The 17,454-nt window shown below is 39.5% G+C and overlaps 1 protein-coding gene across 2 annotated transcripts in view; it reads left to right on the forward strand.

The window, feature by feature from the left end:
* The window catches only part of Efna5 (ephrin A5), a 285,109-nt gene that overhangs the window by 112,760 nt on the left and 154,895 nt on the right, over window positions 1-17,454 (forward strand). The window lies entirely within an intron of this gene.

The following is a 17,454-nucleotide window of genomic DNA, read 5'->3' on the forward strand; positions in this document are numbered from 1 at the left end:
CTGAACCGTTTATCACTACCATTTTAAATAGACTGCTGACAAACGATAGGGTGATCAGCTAGCCTTCTGGATATGAATTGCAGTTTGCCTTTTCTTCAAAGAAACTCTTTTTAAAAAGTTCTGCATACACTATTTAGCACAAAAGTATTTCACTTTTAAAAAGAATCATTTCAGAACTCCATATTAATTTCTTTTTATAAAGAGTAACAACAGATACATTCACATTGCAGATTAAATAATAGCTTTTTTAAAAAAAATCTGCAAAGACAGAAAATAGAACGGTATGTGGAAGAACTTTGTAGGTGTGGGATCGCCTTACCACTTACTTTATGAAGAATTGGTTCTTCAAAATGATTATCACTCATTTAGACAAAACTTCAATATTCAATATGCTTCAGTGATAGGAAATCATAAAGGAAATTAACTTTTTCTCTTTTACACCTCTTCATTTGAAAAAGTGACCTCTTTTGATATATATAGGTGGAAATGGAATGGTAGCCCCAGTCTCTTGATAATGGAATCTATCTATGAAAACCTAGATTACAAATATGGCATTTGATGTTAAGTTTCCAAACATTAATGTTAGATTATAGCGATGTCATCTCTATTATCTGTCCAGTGAGTTCTGTAGAATTCCCATTGGATGAGGAAGAGATGCATTAATGTTAGTGTCAATGGCCACAAAATGTAGTATCCTGTTCAATAATTGCCATACTGCCCTAGACAGCACGCTTGTTAGACCAAACATTACTTCTGACCAAGGTCAAGTGTTCTGAATGTTAAAACAACTATACTTCCAGAGACCTGAAATAGAGATGATGTCTCCTTTTGAGGGATCTAAAATCCAGTGGGTAGATTTACCCTCCCTAGGGTGAACTTTGCTGTGGCTTTACCTTCTGGGGTAGAGTACTCTCACAAAGCTCTGAAAGCAAGGGAAAAGTAGTGGAGGATGACATCTTCCCTTCCTGGCTTCCATCACTCCCCTCACTGTGTCACATCCCTTCTTCCCCAATACTTCCACAGCCCAGCCCATGCAGGGTCCCTGGTGATTGCAGAACAAGCATTTAGTACCTGTCCAATTGTTAGTGTGGCTGTCGCTGCCTGTGATTTAATAAGGTCCCTGGGTTAACCCAAGTAAATACCTTAAGTTCTGGGGTGTTTAGTTGAATTGGATCACTGGCAGTTCTTTTTCTCTCCCCATCAGTCTTTCCTGGTGTATTACATTGCCTTGTGATTAGCATTTAACCTCTGGAAGAAAATTTATATCTCAATCTAATTCCTTAGAGAAGAGCTGTAATAATAAAATTGCAATATGCATTTATTTATCCCTTTGTGGTCTGCAAAGTGCCATCATACACATTGTCTCATTTATCTCCCAAAGTAACCCTCACAGGTAAATTATTATTCTTTCCATGTTGTAGGTTATAGAATTTGTTCAAAGTGGCAGATTCAGGAGCTGGGCTCAGGAATTCTCTGCCAGGATATAGGCTAGTCTTTTCCACTTCACCAGGCTATACATGGCTGTGGGTAATATCTGATACATGTGAAAATATCAAAACGCTTTTGTCTGGATTAAAAAGAAATCTTTAAACCCTTGACTTTGCAAAATAGAACTCTGTGACAAGATGCAGCCTGTTCATACAACAGGCTTCAGCTGATAATATATAAATTGCAGTTACATTATGTATCAACATAGGCTATACTTTTAATGATACTCTGCTCTAGGTAGATGACAGATACTGTTTATTGGTGGATCAATAAGAGAGATTAACAGCGACCTTGGACTCTGTATTCATGGCTGAGTCTGTCTCTGAACTTTCTTCTCGGTGTGTTTTGGCTTCCTCCTCTGCTTAATGGGATGATACGATAGACTGCACTGTAGGATCTAATGAGTTAATCTATGCTGAGAACAGTGCTGAACTTGAAATCAGCTCTCAGTGAATCCTGGCACTTACCATCCTTAATCTCCAAATCATAATTTGTATTGTAATCCTTTTTCCTCACCTTTGCAACTCTCTGACAATAAAGGTAGTATGTGGAAGACTTGCAAGTACTTTCCTGCTTTTCCCAAGATCATTTACCAGACAGAATGAGAACATTGTTATGTTATGCCATGTTGTGGGCTGAAGTTGAGTGGCCAGGATTGCATAACTCAGCTGAAGCCAGCGTTTTAAAGGGAAAAAAAACCATTTATACATATATACGGCAGCATTTTAAAAGATTCAAGTCTCTATAAAAATGAATCGAAAGAATGACTGTCATAAAAGTACACTTTTAGCTGAAAGTGTTGGCCATTAAGGTGAGTAGTGGGAGCTTTTTCAATTTCATAAAATCTAACAGACTTTTCCTTCTTAAAAGCTTACACATCTTGCTTGTTTTATGTAAATTGAGGAATGATGGCATACAATTCTTTCTTGATTAATTACCAAATATATTAAGATTGGTGAGGTACCTATATAATTGGAAGTCTTAATATTTTTGATCGATGTTAATTGTTAATCAAAAAGGAAAGCAAAATATTCCTGACACTGTCGTGTAAGTCAATTATAATTTGAGGTTGTTATTAATCTGAGTAGTAATAGTATTCTAAAATATGTCAGGACAACTATCTTAGGAAACAAGATTACCGGCAAATTAGATGAATTGCTTGCTTCTCTTGAACTTAATTTTATAAAAAATAAATATCAAGCTTGCAGAAATATGTTATGTGTCCAACAACAACAAAATATACATGTCAGTGTAAACATTTTCTCCCTCAGTGTATGAATTATGTAATTTTACTCAGACACACAAGGGCTTGGGGGAGCATAATGGCCTTGGATAAATTCTTAGAGACCATTTTCTTGACTAGACTTGCACCAGATTCCACTGAGCATTGCTAATCTTGGTGGAGCAATGGCCCTATACCACCATCCACAGAGGCCAACTCATGCTTGACTGGCAGCTTCCTACAGATGAGGAAACTGGCCAGGCTCACGTTCTGTACATCTGGACCTAAGACAATGTACTGATTCAACAGATACTCAGCACTGGTGTCTTTACCTCTGCTCAACACTTCTGCTCACAGCTTATGTCAGCTGTGCAGTTCAGGTCTTGTGTTATTCATGGGTCTTAACGCTCATTGTACAAAAGGAATCCTAGCAAGTATTTCCCAAATTTCAAGCTCTACTTGTTGGTCTTCTTGGTTAAAATGATCTGAGGGTGTGTGTGCAAGATTCTTTTGATTTTTGTTGTTGCCCTTGTAAAAATCATAACTTCAACTGTGAGACAAAATTGCAATGAAAAAATATTTTTACTAATAGTAGCTTTAGGGGCTGGTGAGATAGCTTAGTGGGTAAAGGCACCTGATGTCAAGCCTGATGGCCTGAGTTCAATCCCAGGACCCACACAGTGGAAGGAGAGAACTGACTTGCTCAAGATGTCCTCTGACCTCCACACCTGTACTGTGGCATAGGCACATATACACATGCATGCCAAATAAACAAATATGTAACTTAAAAATTCTAAATTATAAAGGTATATATGTGATATCCAATTTTCAAACAAGGTTGGGGGTGGGAAGAGAATATTGTTTAAAACATCCATTTGATTTATAAAATCTATGCCAATTCTCAGCTTCAGTGTTTTTTAAATTATTCTGTTTTCTCCTAGTCCATCTCAATTAAAATAATAACGAGTTCTGAGGAATTTCGTGTCAGTGATGCTGGCTGTATGTTACTGGGCATGGGCCCTTTTAAGAGTTCCTTTTCCACATTGGGAAATGAAGGTTTAGATTTTTCATTTTTGTGGCTTCTTTTAAATTCCTTTTTAAATGAAGTTTACACTTCACAGTTATCTTTAATACAGACAGCCATTATTGAATTTTATATAGCTCTTTTTAGAACTAGAGCCTACTATATGAAAAGCAAGCTACCTTTTCTGAATTTAATGCTGCTTTAAAGTATGATGCTTGTTTGTTCAAAAACTCAAGATTCCATTTAAACCCAATCCACTTTGTAGGAGAGTTTTAGTTAAGTGATTTTATCAATGTAATTCAGTTGTTTGTCTAATTGATTGATTATTTGTTATTTTGGGAAGATGTTGGGGTTTTTTGAGATAGTATCTTTCTATGAAACCCTGGCTACCCTGGTACTCTCTAGGTAGAGAAAGTTGGAATTCTCCTCCTCCTTCCTTCTGAGAGCTGAGATGTGCTACCATGACTCTAAAGTTTTATTATTTCCCAAATTTCTGGGGAAAAAAAAAAGAGGAGCGATTAGAAAATCTCACAGTCTTCCCTTGTAATCATTCACATGAATATGTCATCATTAAGACAAAAATGCCTTTTTTAATGTCATAAGTATCACAGGAGACAATAGAAATGTACAATCTACTTAATGCCTTTCTTAAAGCTCTGCAGCTGACTCAACCAAAAACATTCTGTCAAGGGTAAGCACTAATGGGGCGTTTGTTTGCACAGCCTGCATCGGTTTCATGAAGTAGACTCATCTATTGTTCAATAATGTGTCTTGCTTTAACATTTCACTCACATATCAAAACCTCTACCCAGGAGAGCTTTGATTCCAGGAAGCTTGGAGGACACTGTGTGGCAACCTAACACCCATGTTGTAGTCCCAAAGATTTCTGTTGTAAGGGAATGAGTGTTAAAGGAAAGCAGCAAAACCATCTTGATCTTCCAGATCTCACACAAAAATGGAGTATGAGTTTCTAGCTCTGCCATCTGGGAGAAAAATGCCTGACTTAAAAGACTTTCCTCTGGGGTCTGGAGGAAGTTGTATCTTCTCTGCTTTTTCTGCTGCATTCCAGTGCTCAGTCACGCCAGTGATACAGTGTGTCCATGAGCTATGTGCTCAGCAGGAGAAAGAAGCTACAGTAAGTAATACAAAAAGCCACTTCTTCTGTGGCTTGATTAAAGCAATCTACTTGGAGCTGCTTGGTTGTCAGCTAGAGCTTTTCTCTGTGCTTCTTTTCTGCTCCTCACTTCCATCCATCATTGCAGAGAGCACAGAAAAAGGAATATATATATAGTGCCCTGTGCTTGCTTAGGTCTTAGCAAATACAATTCATCACTAACTTGGCCCTACAAGGGACCATTCATTGGCATTTTCGAACATTACAATTTACCCAGTGTTCCCTGGTGTTGAAGGAGTCACATGACCGGATCTCAAAACAAAAAGAATTCTACATTATATTCTTGGAGTTATTAATAAAAATAACTGCTGGTTGACAGGAAAGGCATACGGCAGACTTAAGATGCATGGTCACAGTCACAGTGTTTTTTTTTTTTTTTAATCCCACTTGTGGGCAGGAGGAGAGAGAAAGACATGCTCAAAGAAACCTTCAACCTGAGCTGCCATTTGATGAGGTGTTTCTGCCTTCACTAACTTCCTATTTCTTTTCTCTGCCATTAAGCCCTTGTAATACAACAGTGAATAAATGTAATCAAAGCAAACTGGCTTCCTAAGATCTTTTTTAATGCACTGCTTCAGACACAGTACATATGCTGTGAAAATAAATACAAAATTAGTGTTCCTGTTGGAAGCATTTGGCAAGAATGAGTGATTTGTCTTGCTTATGAAAGGTGCATACATTTCCACTCATAGCTGTTTATCAGTCGGCCTCTTCTGCTTATGGATTCAGAGATGGAATTCATCATTTGTCAGTGCCTGAGCAGATGTGTTGGAGACGACCGGATTGATCTGCGAGGATGAACAGAGCAGCCGCACAGTGCTAAGGGGGCAGCCCTTACAAATTGTATTATCTTTTAAGAACGTTGTCCGCTAGCTCTTTTCTACATTGCAAGAAAAAAGGAAGGCTGCCCTTTTCTACTTTTTACTTCTGTGCTAGAAAAAAGTGACCACTTTAGGTGCAGCTGAATGGAAATGGAAGCAGCCCAATCTCTCTGGGTAGTGAAATCTACGAAAACCCCATTGTTTTCCAAAGGTCCACTCTCCCTCTTCTGATTGCAAGTTTATTTGATGTTGGATTTCAATTAGAAACAAAACACTAATGTCAGGATTGCAGTAGTGCCATTCCCTCTGTTGTCAAGCCACTACAGACAAAATTTTCTCTTAGTTCATAGAAATAATTTCCACTAGGACAACATTAGGAGGTAAGAGACAGTGTTTTCCTGCAAGGAAACTAATGGCTTTCTAAGTTTGACTTGCTTTCAGTCTGTGCAAAAGGCCGGTTGAAGGCGAGTTGATTGCAGAGCTATCAAAGGCCCTTCTTCCCAACAGAACTCCTTTGCACTTGTGTTCTGTTGAAAATTGCTGTCTGATGCCAGGAGATTGAAGAGCTAAACTCAAGTTACTGAGGAGTTCCGTGTGGCTTTCCCACCGAAGGTTCTTGACCCTGGCCTGAAGTAATTAACCATCTAGGAGCCACAGAGTCCTCTAGGGGAGCCAGAAGAAAGAAACAGACCCTCATCCTTAGTTAATGAATGGAAGCCTGTGTGAAAGCAGAACCGCTTGCTTCAGAAAGCAGGGCTGGGTCTGACTACAAAGATCCTCCCTGCCAATGGAGCCTCTGTCTTGCTTTTAGTCCTCCATGAATATTCTCTTCCAGGTGATTTCTTTTATTGGGGGCGGTTATTTTGAGATGGGGTCTCCCTGTAGTCCCAGCAGGTCTGAAACTCACCAGGTAGGCCAGGATGGCTTCAATTTCACAGAGATCCACCTTCCTCAGCCTCCTGAGTGCTGGGATCAAAGGCCTGTACCACCATGGCGGGCTTCCAGGTGATTTTTTTAAAAATCAAATTGGTAGAAAGATAATTTCATACTCAAGGTACCTAACATATAAATCATCAGAAATACTGCATGTGTTTTTGAAAATGTGGCCTGTAGCTCTTGTCACATCTGATATACAGCTGATAGTACTGAAAGAACGTGAGGCTTTTGGCCTACCCCTGACACTGTGTCAAGTGTCCACACAGGTCTTCATGACATGTAAGGGTTCAGTGTGTGACTTTTTATTTCCTCAGTTAGTTGAAGTCTAGGCAGGGCTTTAGAACATGTATTGATCAGTCACCTTTTAGATGTGTCAGTTCTGTTTGTCATCAGTGGCTTTTTAAAAATGAGTCACAAGCCGGGCGTGGTGGTACATGCCTTTAATTCCAGCACTCGGGAAGCAGAGGCGGGCGGATGGATCTCTGTGAGTTCAAGGCCAGCCTGGTCTACATAGTGAGTTCCAGGACAGCTGGCGGTACAGGGAGACCCTGTCTCAAAAAAAAAAAAAAAAAAAAGAGTCACATAGCTTCAAAGACAGCATCAAATATGGAGATATGGAGAGTAATAATGACAATGAAAGAGTAGATGTTTCAGGGAAGGAGCGACTGGAGACATTGGTCATCCTTTGAGGCTTATCGCATACCTGAGAATATTCTTCGGTTTGGGTTCAGAATGTTTATCTCAGCCTAATGCTTCTTATTTAGGGTAAGATTTACATAAAACAATGCTGGCACAGAACTGTAATCCCAGCCACTTGGAGGCAGAAGCAGGAAGATCCCAAGTTCAAGGCCTGCTGGGACTACACAGTGACTTCCAGGCCAGCTTGGGGCCCTTAATGAGACCCTGTCTCAAAAAAAGAGGGCTGAGAATATAGCTCAGTAGCAGAGTGCTTGTCTAGCCTGTGCTAGGCTCCAAGGTTAATCCTCCATACAGGGGAAAAAAAAAAAAAAGAAATTGAGGAAGACATTCTCTGCTCTCAAGGCCCCAAGGAAGGAAAGAGAAGTGGCAGTAAATAAACAATTCCATAGGACACAATGGGTGCAGCAGCAGTGCTGACCCAAGATCCCTCAGGACAAGTGGCTACTTGCTAGACCAGCACCTGTCCTGTCCCTGTCCCTTCATGTTGGTATAAGTCATGAAGGCACTGGAGAGAAATTTTAGTGTTTACTTAGGGCTTACAAAGGTTCATTATTAGCTTTTTCTAAGGACTGTTTTTGTGTGATGTGAAGTTCAGGGTCTTATTTTTATTCACGGGACATCGCAGCGCTCTAAGAATAACATTATTTCTGGTCTATGAAGAGTACTGTGGTGGATACCCCCTGAGGTCACAAGTTCTTGTTCTGCCTGGTGTTCAGGTGCTCAGGGATACCACATATGCCAGGTGACAGCTCTGCGATGTTTTGTGCACATCTACAAGAGATTTGAAAGCCCTCTGTGGGGTTGAGCCCCAGCGTTTACTCTGAGTGTTTTATTCAGCAAAAACTACATCTTGGGAGCTGTCTGTCTCAGAACTGTCTGATTGAGCACAGGCAAGTGCTCTCTAGGAGGGAGATCCTTATTGCCCATTTTCTCTGTTTCCTAAATGATCTTAATTGCTTGGGTAAGGAGGCATCCATTCTAAATCTCCCTCCCACCATGGGTGATTCACACAGTAACAAGGTTTAGATTACCCCAAATGTCAGGACCCCCACAGATATAATGGGCTTCCCTCCAGGGGCCACCTGACAAGCCTTTTCTTTAAAATACCTTTACTGTTCAGAAGACCTGCCTCTTGGATGAGACCCCAGTTCACTGCCCCAGAAGAGGGTAGGGGCAAAGGCTACTGTTCTATATCTTTTGATATTTTTTTGTTTTGTTTTGTTTTAATTTTTACAATCTGCAGAATATGTGAGAAGCTCATATGTAAGGTCTTCTTAGTCCCATTTAAGAATATGAAATATTAAAGTAGATGCAGGATACCAAGATGAGTATTTAGGATTGCAAGCGGAGAATTGTGATTTCCACTGTGGCTTAACAGGTTCTGTAAGGTAGGAGGCTGCTCTTTGGCGCGTTCTCCGTTTTGTTAAGCTTTCGTTAACTCCTGTTTTTCCCTCCCAGTAGATGATTTTAGGAAATTATATACTCTCTATTTCAAGTTTATTTAATCAGAGCAGTTCTATGGCAACAGTAGGTAAATAGAAACAGCTAAATTTAAAAGAACAGTGAAATAAAGCATTTAAATCATTTGCCCTTGCCAAGGTATTCTTTCTGTGCCTTTTTTTTTTCTTCTGGTGAAGAAAATAACTTCTCCCTCATTTCCATCAAGCCGTGAGAAAAGAGGTAGGGGTAGAATAGCATTGTCATATTCGAAAAAAGAAATGATTGACAGTGTCACTTAAATTCAAATGTCTCCTTAAAATAAATATAAAAAGGCCTTTGAAGAAGTTGCTTTGAAAATCTCTTCTTTTTTTTTAACCTGGAGTCCTCAACTTCTGTTCTTTTCTACTTTGTTCTTTGACTGCTTGGTGAGTTTAGCTATCAGAGTTGGGGCTCTGGGAATGTACAGCGTGCAACCCTGCCAGGCAGCCCTGTGCAGGAAGGATCTGAAACAGACCTGTGGTGATTCTACACCAGGTCTCTTCCTGTCCGCGGGAGCCTTGGGCTGTGTTGTCAGGATGTTTGACAACAGTGTCAAGTGTGGCCTAGCATGAGGACAGCACTCTTATTTTAGCTTGTGATGGTCTATCTCCCTTTAAGTATTTTAGCTTAGAATGATTTAGTCTGTGTGCTGCCTGTTGAGTGAAGGCAAACCTATTTACGTCCTCTGAGGTGATTAAAAATACTTTCAAACAATCAAACTATTATTTATTACAACTGAGATTAGATGCACGTGCATAGCCGGGCATTGTGAAAGCTGATAGATGTGTCTGTAAATAGCAGCCAGGGTTTCTTGGTATGTGGTGCTCTCAAGTGCCAACAGAACAGAGTCGGGATGGATGATAACCAGGTGAGTGATTTTTCTACCATCCAGGACACACTTGAGTCATATTTGCCTGCAGAGAAGTCATGACCCTGTTCTCTCCCACACCTACCCCACCCCATCCATATACCCTATGTAACCATGAAAAACCAGGTATGTAGCTTAGAAGCAGCCCCTGTACAGCCATAGTCCCTGCTGCAGCACGTGGGAATCTGAGTGCACTATTTGCAAGGACAGAACTTGAATAACTGTCCTCTCATCGCCACTCTTTACTCATTTGACACCAGCTGTACTTGCCCTTCCCAAGGGAAGTTCTCACTCTGCCCACAGGACCAGAGAAAATAGAGCTCTTATCAGAATGGACATTATGCTCTCTCTGGAAAATTCCTTTCAGTATGATATTAAGGAACACAGGCCTCTCGTTTCTTATTCTCTGAGACTTTAGCTTTTTGATAAACTGCCTCATAATACTAAACACTTTAAAAATAACATGTAGGAAAATATGCTATAGCACATGTGTATTTTCCCCTTAAACTGTGATCCTTGTTGTATCATGTTAACTCTGAGCCAAGACAAATGGAAAGGTTGTCTGTAATCAGATTTTAACAAAATGTCAGTATTTTTCTTGGAAGTTAATTTTTCTTGAAAGATTATCTTTGTTTTTTTTTTTCTATATTATTTGGTCAATAACTTGTAGCTTTTAAGGACACATAATCTTTCCTCATAGCCCCAATATGAAAAATGAAACTAGGGGCTGGAGGGATGGCTCAGTGGTCAAGAGAACTGACTGCTCTTGCAGAGGACCTGGGTTCGATTCCCAGCACCCACACGGCGGCTATGAACCATCCTTTCCTCCAGTTCCAGGGGAATCCGAAGCCCTCTATATAAAATAATTTAGATGTCTGAAGATACCTGTGTAACAGAGGATAATTATTAGGATGTGACTGGCCTAGTTCCGCAGGTAAGCCATGAAAATTCCCACATGGTGTTCAGTGACATTCTCACAACCGAGTAACAACAGCCCAACAATGGTTAATTAAACTTATTACCAAACAAATAATATTCACACACTCACCAAAAGGTCACACATGAACCCTAATACTGACCTCACTTATCATTTTTATTGGGTCTACAAAGTGTTAACTCCTATCTTTCCCTCAAACTCTTAGAAAAAGTATGAGATGTTTAAGTTTAGCATTAGGTTACTTAGGAAGCGATGTCCTCTTCCACTTGCAGTTGATTAGGCTTGAGGTTGAAGGTTGCCTGATTTATTCTTGAAACTGTTCACATGCACAAAATTTGACTGTCAGACAAAACTACCTGCTTTCTCAATGCATTTATCACCAATATAAGTTTCATGTCAGTGTTGTACTAAAAACTGTAATGTATTTTTTTTATTATTTGTATCTGTTGTAGAAATGTTATCATTTAATTACTACTTTTAGAGTTCTAGCAGTTATGATACACAACAAAATATCACCCAATCAATGAGGTGTAGAAAGTCAGTTATTATTGTGACAAATTATTAAAATTAATGAAAAGATAACTCAATATTCCAAGATATTTCTGGAGTGAAAATCTGTAAAAGCTTACCAAAGCAATTATTCAATATACATTAAAAAAATCTTCAGCAGGGTCTCATGTAGCCCAGCCTGGCCCAAATTTACTGTGTAGCCAAGGATAGCCTTGAACTTTTGATTCTCCTGCCTCTGTCTACTCAATGCTAGGCTGATGGGCATGCACCATTATATGCAACTACATTTTTCTGATCGTTATTCACCACTTGTCACATATTTGTAAAATTCTAATGAGTTGAAAATAAGAACTATAGATAATTGCAATTAGCATTTTCATGTAGTCACTATCAGTATTTTTTCTGTATACATATGAGAGCTTTGATTTGTTGCTTATTTTTTCTATTAGCTATAATCATACTGGGAATATAATTCTATAATAATTCATTTATTATAGTTATTTTATATTTTATTTAAATCCTTATAAAGATAATATTTTAAAAATATTAAAAACTTTATATCCATACTCAGGTGCCAAAAATCTGAGTGTAACCGACTGTGACTAGTAATAATCAGATACATAGAGATTAGAGACGCATGTGCAAACATCTAAGTGTTAGTAGCATTATAAATGATTTAAAAGGGGCTGGAGAGATGGCTCAGCATTTATGAGCGCTGGCTGCTCTTGGAGAGGACCTGGGTTCAGTTCCCAGCACCCACATAACAACTAACAACCATTTATAACTCCAGTTCCAGGGGATTTGATACCCTCTTCTGGCCTCCATGGGCATTGTATACATGAGTGCACTTCATGTAGGCAAAACACTCATACACAGGGAAAAAAGGAAGAAAGGAAAGAAAGAAGGGCAGGAGGGATGGAGGGAGGAAGGAAGGAAGGAAGGAACTAAGGAACGAACGAACGAACAAACGTAGGTTGGTTCTTGGGCATGGTAGTGCATGCCTATCATCCTAGCACTGAGTAGACAGAGGCAGGAATATCAGAAGTTCAAAGTTATCCTTAGCTACACAGTGAATTTGGAGCTAGGCTGGGGTACATGAGACCCTGTTGGAGATTTTGAATATATATTGGATAATTGCTTTGGTTAATTTCTTACAAAATATTACACCAGAAACATCTTAGACTACTAAATTATCTTTTCATTAACTTTAATAATTTGTCCCAAGAATGACTTACTTTCTCTACCTCATTGATGGGGGATATTTCCATATGTATCATTAAATGCATATTTCTTTGATCCAATCATATTCTTTGCAATACTGCCTCCATGAAATTATTGAAAAATATTGGTGGATAATCATTTTTTTCAGTGATACTACCTTTCTTGCAGTGATTTTTTATCATTTTTGATTATGTAAAAGAATAAATAGGATCCTTCTTATATTATATTCTTTTACCACCTTAGCGAACTTACATAAACAAGTGTTGTCATGCAGTCTCAGTCTCCTTTTAGATTACACATTAGAATAACTATTTTGTGCTGCTTCTGTTCGGACCATGTAGTTTACTTATGGGCATAACTATGTAAGTTCTTAAAGCTTGAATGTTACATGTACTTTGTGTTTTTTCTGTCTGCCTTTTGCCTCTTAACTGCCTCCCTCCTCCCTGCCTGGGTAGATCCTTCCCAGGGATCTACTTCTCTTGAACCCATCTGTCAGGTCATATGTCTGAGGAGATAGCATACCCTCACTTTCTCAGAATCATCCAGATCAAAGAATCTATGGTTAAAGAAAAGCTAATGGACATTTATGTAAGAAAAACAGGCTTATCGTTTTAATGATTTCTACTTACAGCCTGAGATAAGAAACAAGGTGTGATTCCAACATTCCACACTGATATCCAGCTTGGGTACCAATATGCTTCCTCCAGTGATCCCTCTCCATCTTTTTCTATCCTTTTAACCATGAAGTTTCCTCCAATGGCTTGATGAAGGTTGGAATTCTTTGAAGAGTTTTCAGTCAAGTGATGCTCCTTCTTCCCTTTAATCTCACTTATGTTAAGCATAGTCTTCATGCTGGTAGTGGTGACAGTTAAGAACATTACCAGCAGCCATACTAAAACTAGCACTTTCCACTGCTCTCTCTTCCCCAGTGTCCAAAGAAGAAAGGGATCCTCAGAGGTCCTGGGTTAGGAGAAGCTTTTCACATTCTATTGTCTTCACAAATGCTGTCTCTCTTATCATCATCATCATCATCATCATCATCATCATCTCAATTAGCATGTCTTCAGAGATTGCTCAGTGGTTAAGAGCACTTGTTTCTTTTGTGGAGCACCAAGGTTTTGTTCCTAGCACCCTCATGGTGCCTCACAAACCTCTGTAACTCCAGGAAATTCAAGCCCTCTTCTAGTCTTTGTGGGTACTGTCTGTACATGCTGTAATTACATTCATGAAGGCAAAACATTCATACACATAAAATAAAAATAAATAATCTTTAAAAATATCAGTTAGCATGCAGCCATAAATAATCTAGTCATATTGTGCTGGATAGCTTTAGTGTCATCTTGACACACCTGGGTTGAGGGAGCCTCAATTGGGGAATTGCCTTCATTGGACTGGCCTGGGGCCATGTCTGAGGGTCATCTTCTTGATGAGTGATGTGGGAGGGCCCAGCCCACTGTGGGTGGTGCCACCCCGGGCAGGTGGGCCTGTGTTGCATAAGAAAGCAGGCTGAGCAGGGGCCAGAAGAGCAAGCCAGTAAGCAGTATTCCTCCATGGCCTGTGCTCCAGCTCCTGCCTCCAGGTTCCTGCCCTAAGTTCCTACCTTGGGCTCCTTGATGAACTGCGACCTGGGAGTTGTAGACTAAATAGACCCTTTCCTCCCCAAGTTGGTGTTGGTCAGAGTGTTTTGTCAAAGCAATGGAGAAACAAACTAAGACACATATGTAAAGCATAATTTTATTTCTGAGACAGTAATCAAGACTGAATCAAAGAAATCAGTGTCTCCCAGGCAGCTCACCAAGGACATGGTGCTGTGAATATTTTCTAAATTAATTTAATTTATTATTATTATTTGTGCGTGGGGGGGGGGTCAGAAGACAACTTTGGGAGTGAATTCTCTCCTTCCACGCAATCCAGGGATCAAACTCAGGTCATTATGTTTACACAGCAAGCCCTTTTATCGGCTGAGTCATCTCACTGGCCTGTGATGAGGACTTTCTGGGAGCATGAGTGGGATTTTTCAAATCTACTCTTTCCTTACTGTAGTGGTGTGTATTTTGTGTTCTGTGTGTTGTACCTCACAAGTAGTGATTGTTGCGCTAGTGGATTTTGTCCTTACATGTGCAGTTGACAACTATGGAAGCTAGAAATACAGAAATTATATCAAAGCAAGGCAGCCTTAATGAAAGAGAAAGATGAGGATCTCCAGGGACCCACTACACAGAAAGGTGCACATTTCTCCATCTTTCCCTGTACCTGAGGCCCAGATGTTCCCATAATATCATTACAATGGAATCTAGATTTTACAAATAGAATGTGAGACTATGAACCTAATATATAGTAACCATCACTTCTTGAATCTTTTACTTCTGCTTCACATTCCTGGTGAAATTTTTACAGCCACTGTCTTACACAATTTCTAATGTAGACACTACACAAATTGTCAGCTGAGTTTGCTGAATACATTTTACCAATTTCATCCTTATCAGCTCTGCTTAAGCTATGAACTGGCAAGGCTCACCCTCCCCGCATCCTGCTCATCTCAATCTCCTCCTGTTGTATATTCGCTCATACTGCTCAGACCACTCTTATGTTCCTTAGTTATGTAATGTTTGATTTGAGCATCAAAGTTTTGTGTCTATACTCAACGAGATTGTAGACTGAGAAAGTATACACCATGCTTTTTACTTGTCAGGGTAGGTAGCATACTGCTTTGTTTATAGGAGAGGCTCAGAAACACTTGGATGATTAATTCATTATTTTTCTCTAAGAAAATAAATTTGAATGGATACGTCTGAGAAAAGAATCTAGGTGTTTCCCTGTGTTGAATAAGTTTGGCATAGTGGTGAACTTTTCCTGGCTTCAAATTATCTGCTAAATGAGAATTGGAGATGCATCATTTGTGGGATTATTTCTAATGCAAACTACAAATTGACTATAATGAGACCCCTTGTCTGTAGAGTTCTTGCCTCCTCTTTTCCTGTTTATCTAGCATTACCCATCTTTCAAGACACAGTCAAAGGTTTACCGTATCTTAAGTCTTCCCCACTGTTCTGATATCCAGTTGTCCCTCATCTGCAATCCTGGAAGACAATGAACTCTCGTCTATCACTTGGTATTTACAAATACTGCAGTGTATTATATGCTAATTACTTGTGTGTATCTGGCTTCCTTCCATAACTATCTCTCAGCCTCCTCTCAGGACCACAGTTTAATCCTTTTGCATACTGCACAGTAATTAGTGTGATGTTTGTTCCTGGATTTAGGGGAAAGCATTCAGAAATTTGTTTTGTGTGGCTGTTACCTAATAAGTCCTATGAGTTGAACAGATCACTGTACCTCTTTGAACCTTACTTTTATCATCAGTAAAATGCTTAACATCTCTCATAGAATTATTATGAAGATCAAATAAATTATGAATAAATTGAAAACCAGCATATGGAATAAATTATTGTCATTAAGCTTTGAAAACAGTATGTCCAAGCTGGAGAGATGGCTCAGTTAAGAACACTAGCTGTTCCTGCAGAAGACCCAGGTTCGATTCCTAGCACTCACACAGTAGCTAACAACTGTTTGTAACTCCAGTTCTAGGGGCATCTGATGCCCTCTTCTGTCCTCTGAGGGCATTGTACAGCACGGTGCACTTACACACATGCAGGCAATATAATATACACTTACACATAAAATAAAAAATAAATAAAATATTTTTTAAAATATGTTTCTAGCCAGGCATGGTGGTGCATGCCTTTAAACCCAGCACTCGGGGGCAGAGGCAGGCAGATCTCTGTGAGCTCAAGGCCAGCCTGGTCTACATAGTGAGTTCCAGGACAGTGGGGGCTACAGGGAGACCCTGTCTCAAAAAGACACCCTCCCAAAAAAAATATATATGTGTGTGTGTGTGTGTGTGTGTGTGTGTGTGTGTGTGTTTCTAGTTGGGCCAAAAAAATATATATGTGTGTGTGTGTGTGTGTGTGTGTGTGTGTGTGTTTCTAGTTGGGCACATGCCTGTAATCCAAGCTCTTGGTAAATGGAGACAGGAGGATTAGGAGTTCAAAGCCTGACTTGACTACATATAGCAAGTTTGAAGTTAATCTGGGCTATGTGAAGCCCTTTCTCAAAGCAACCAAACAAACAAACAAAGTGTCCCTGATCCAACACTATAGTTCAGTGACAAAGCACTGGTCTAACATAAATGAAGCCCTAAATTCAATCCCCAGCATCACAGCAGGGAAAAACCCCAATTTCTTCCTAATCCTTCTGAGTATGAGTACAAGTTCTTTGAGGGGAAAAGTCTGTATTGTTTATATTTCCAAATAGAGAATTGTACCTTGCATATACAGTTAATGTTAATATATATATATATTATAGATTGAAGTCAGTATTTCATGAATATTAAGCAAGTATTTTACAACTGAGCCATTCCCCCCGCCCCTGAAAGGTTTTTTTTGGTCTTTTTGAGACAGGGTCTCCTTGTAGCCCTAGCTGTCCTGGAACTCACTATGTAGACCAGGCTGGCCTTGGAATCACAGAGATCCACCTGCCTCTGCCTCCTGAGTGCTGGGATTAAAGGCCGTGCACCACCACGCCTGGTGAAAGGTTTTTTTTTTGAGTGGCCTATTGGTAGAGTGATTGGAAAACATCTGAACTTCTGTTTTATATGTTTTTACCAACATGGTTTGTTTGCCCACCCCCCAGCTTTGGAGACATGGTCTTATACTGTAGTCTAGATTAACCTCCAGTTGTCCATCTGCCTCAGCCTCCTTGGGCCTGAGATTAAAGGCATGAGCCCTCACATTCAATAATAAATATTTTCTGATTTCAGCAGACGGACAAGCACTGGAGAATGGCTGGGGGTATGGACAAAAATTCAAACACACTGTATCTATTTGTATTTTAAGGATGGCAACTTGATGATCCATTATAAATAAGATTCTAAATACTGTGCTAGGTGTGCTAGGCATGGAATTTAGAAAAAAATTAATAATTTTTATAATAGTGTACATGACCACAACAGCATAAAGATGCAATTGAGTGGCTTGTGGTAGGAAATGAGGAAAAGGATTGAAAAGAAGTTATTA

Source organism: Nannospalax galili, unplaced genomic scaffold (assembly GCF_000622305.1).
Source record: "Nannospalax galili isolate Female #2095 unplaced genomic scaffold, S.galili_v1.0 scaffold578, whole genome shotgun sequence".
Taxonomy (NCBI): domain Eukaryota; kingdom Metazoa; phylum Chordata; class Mammalia; order Rodentia; family Spalacidae; genus Nannospalax; species Nannospalax galili.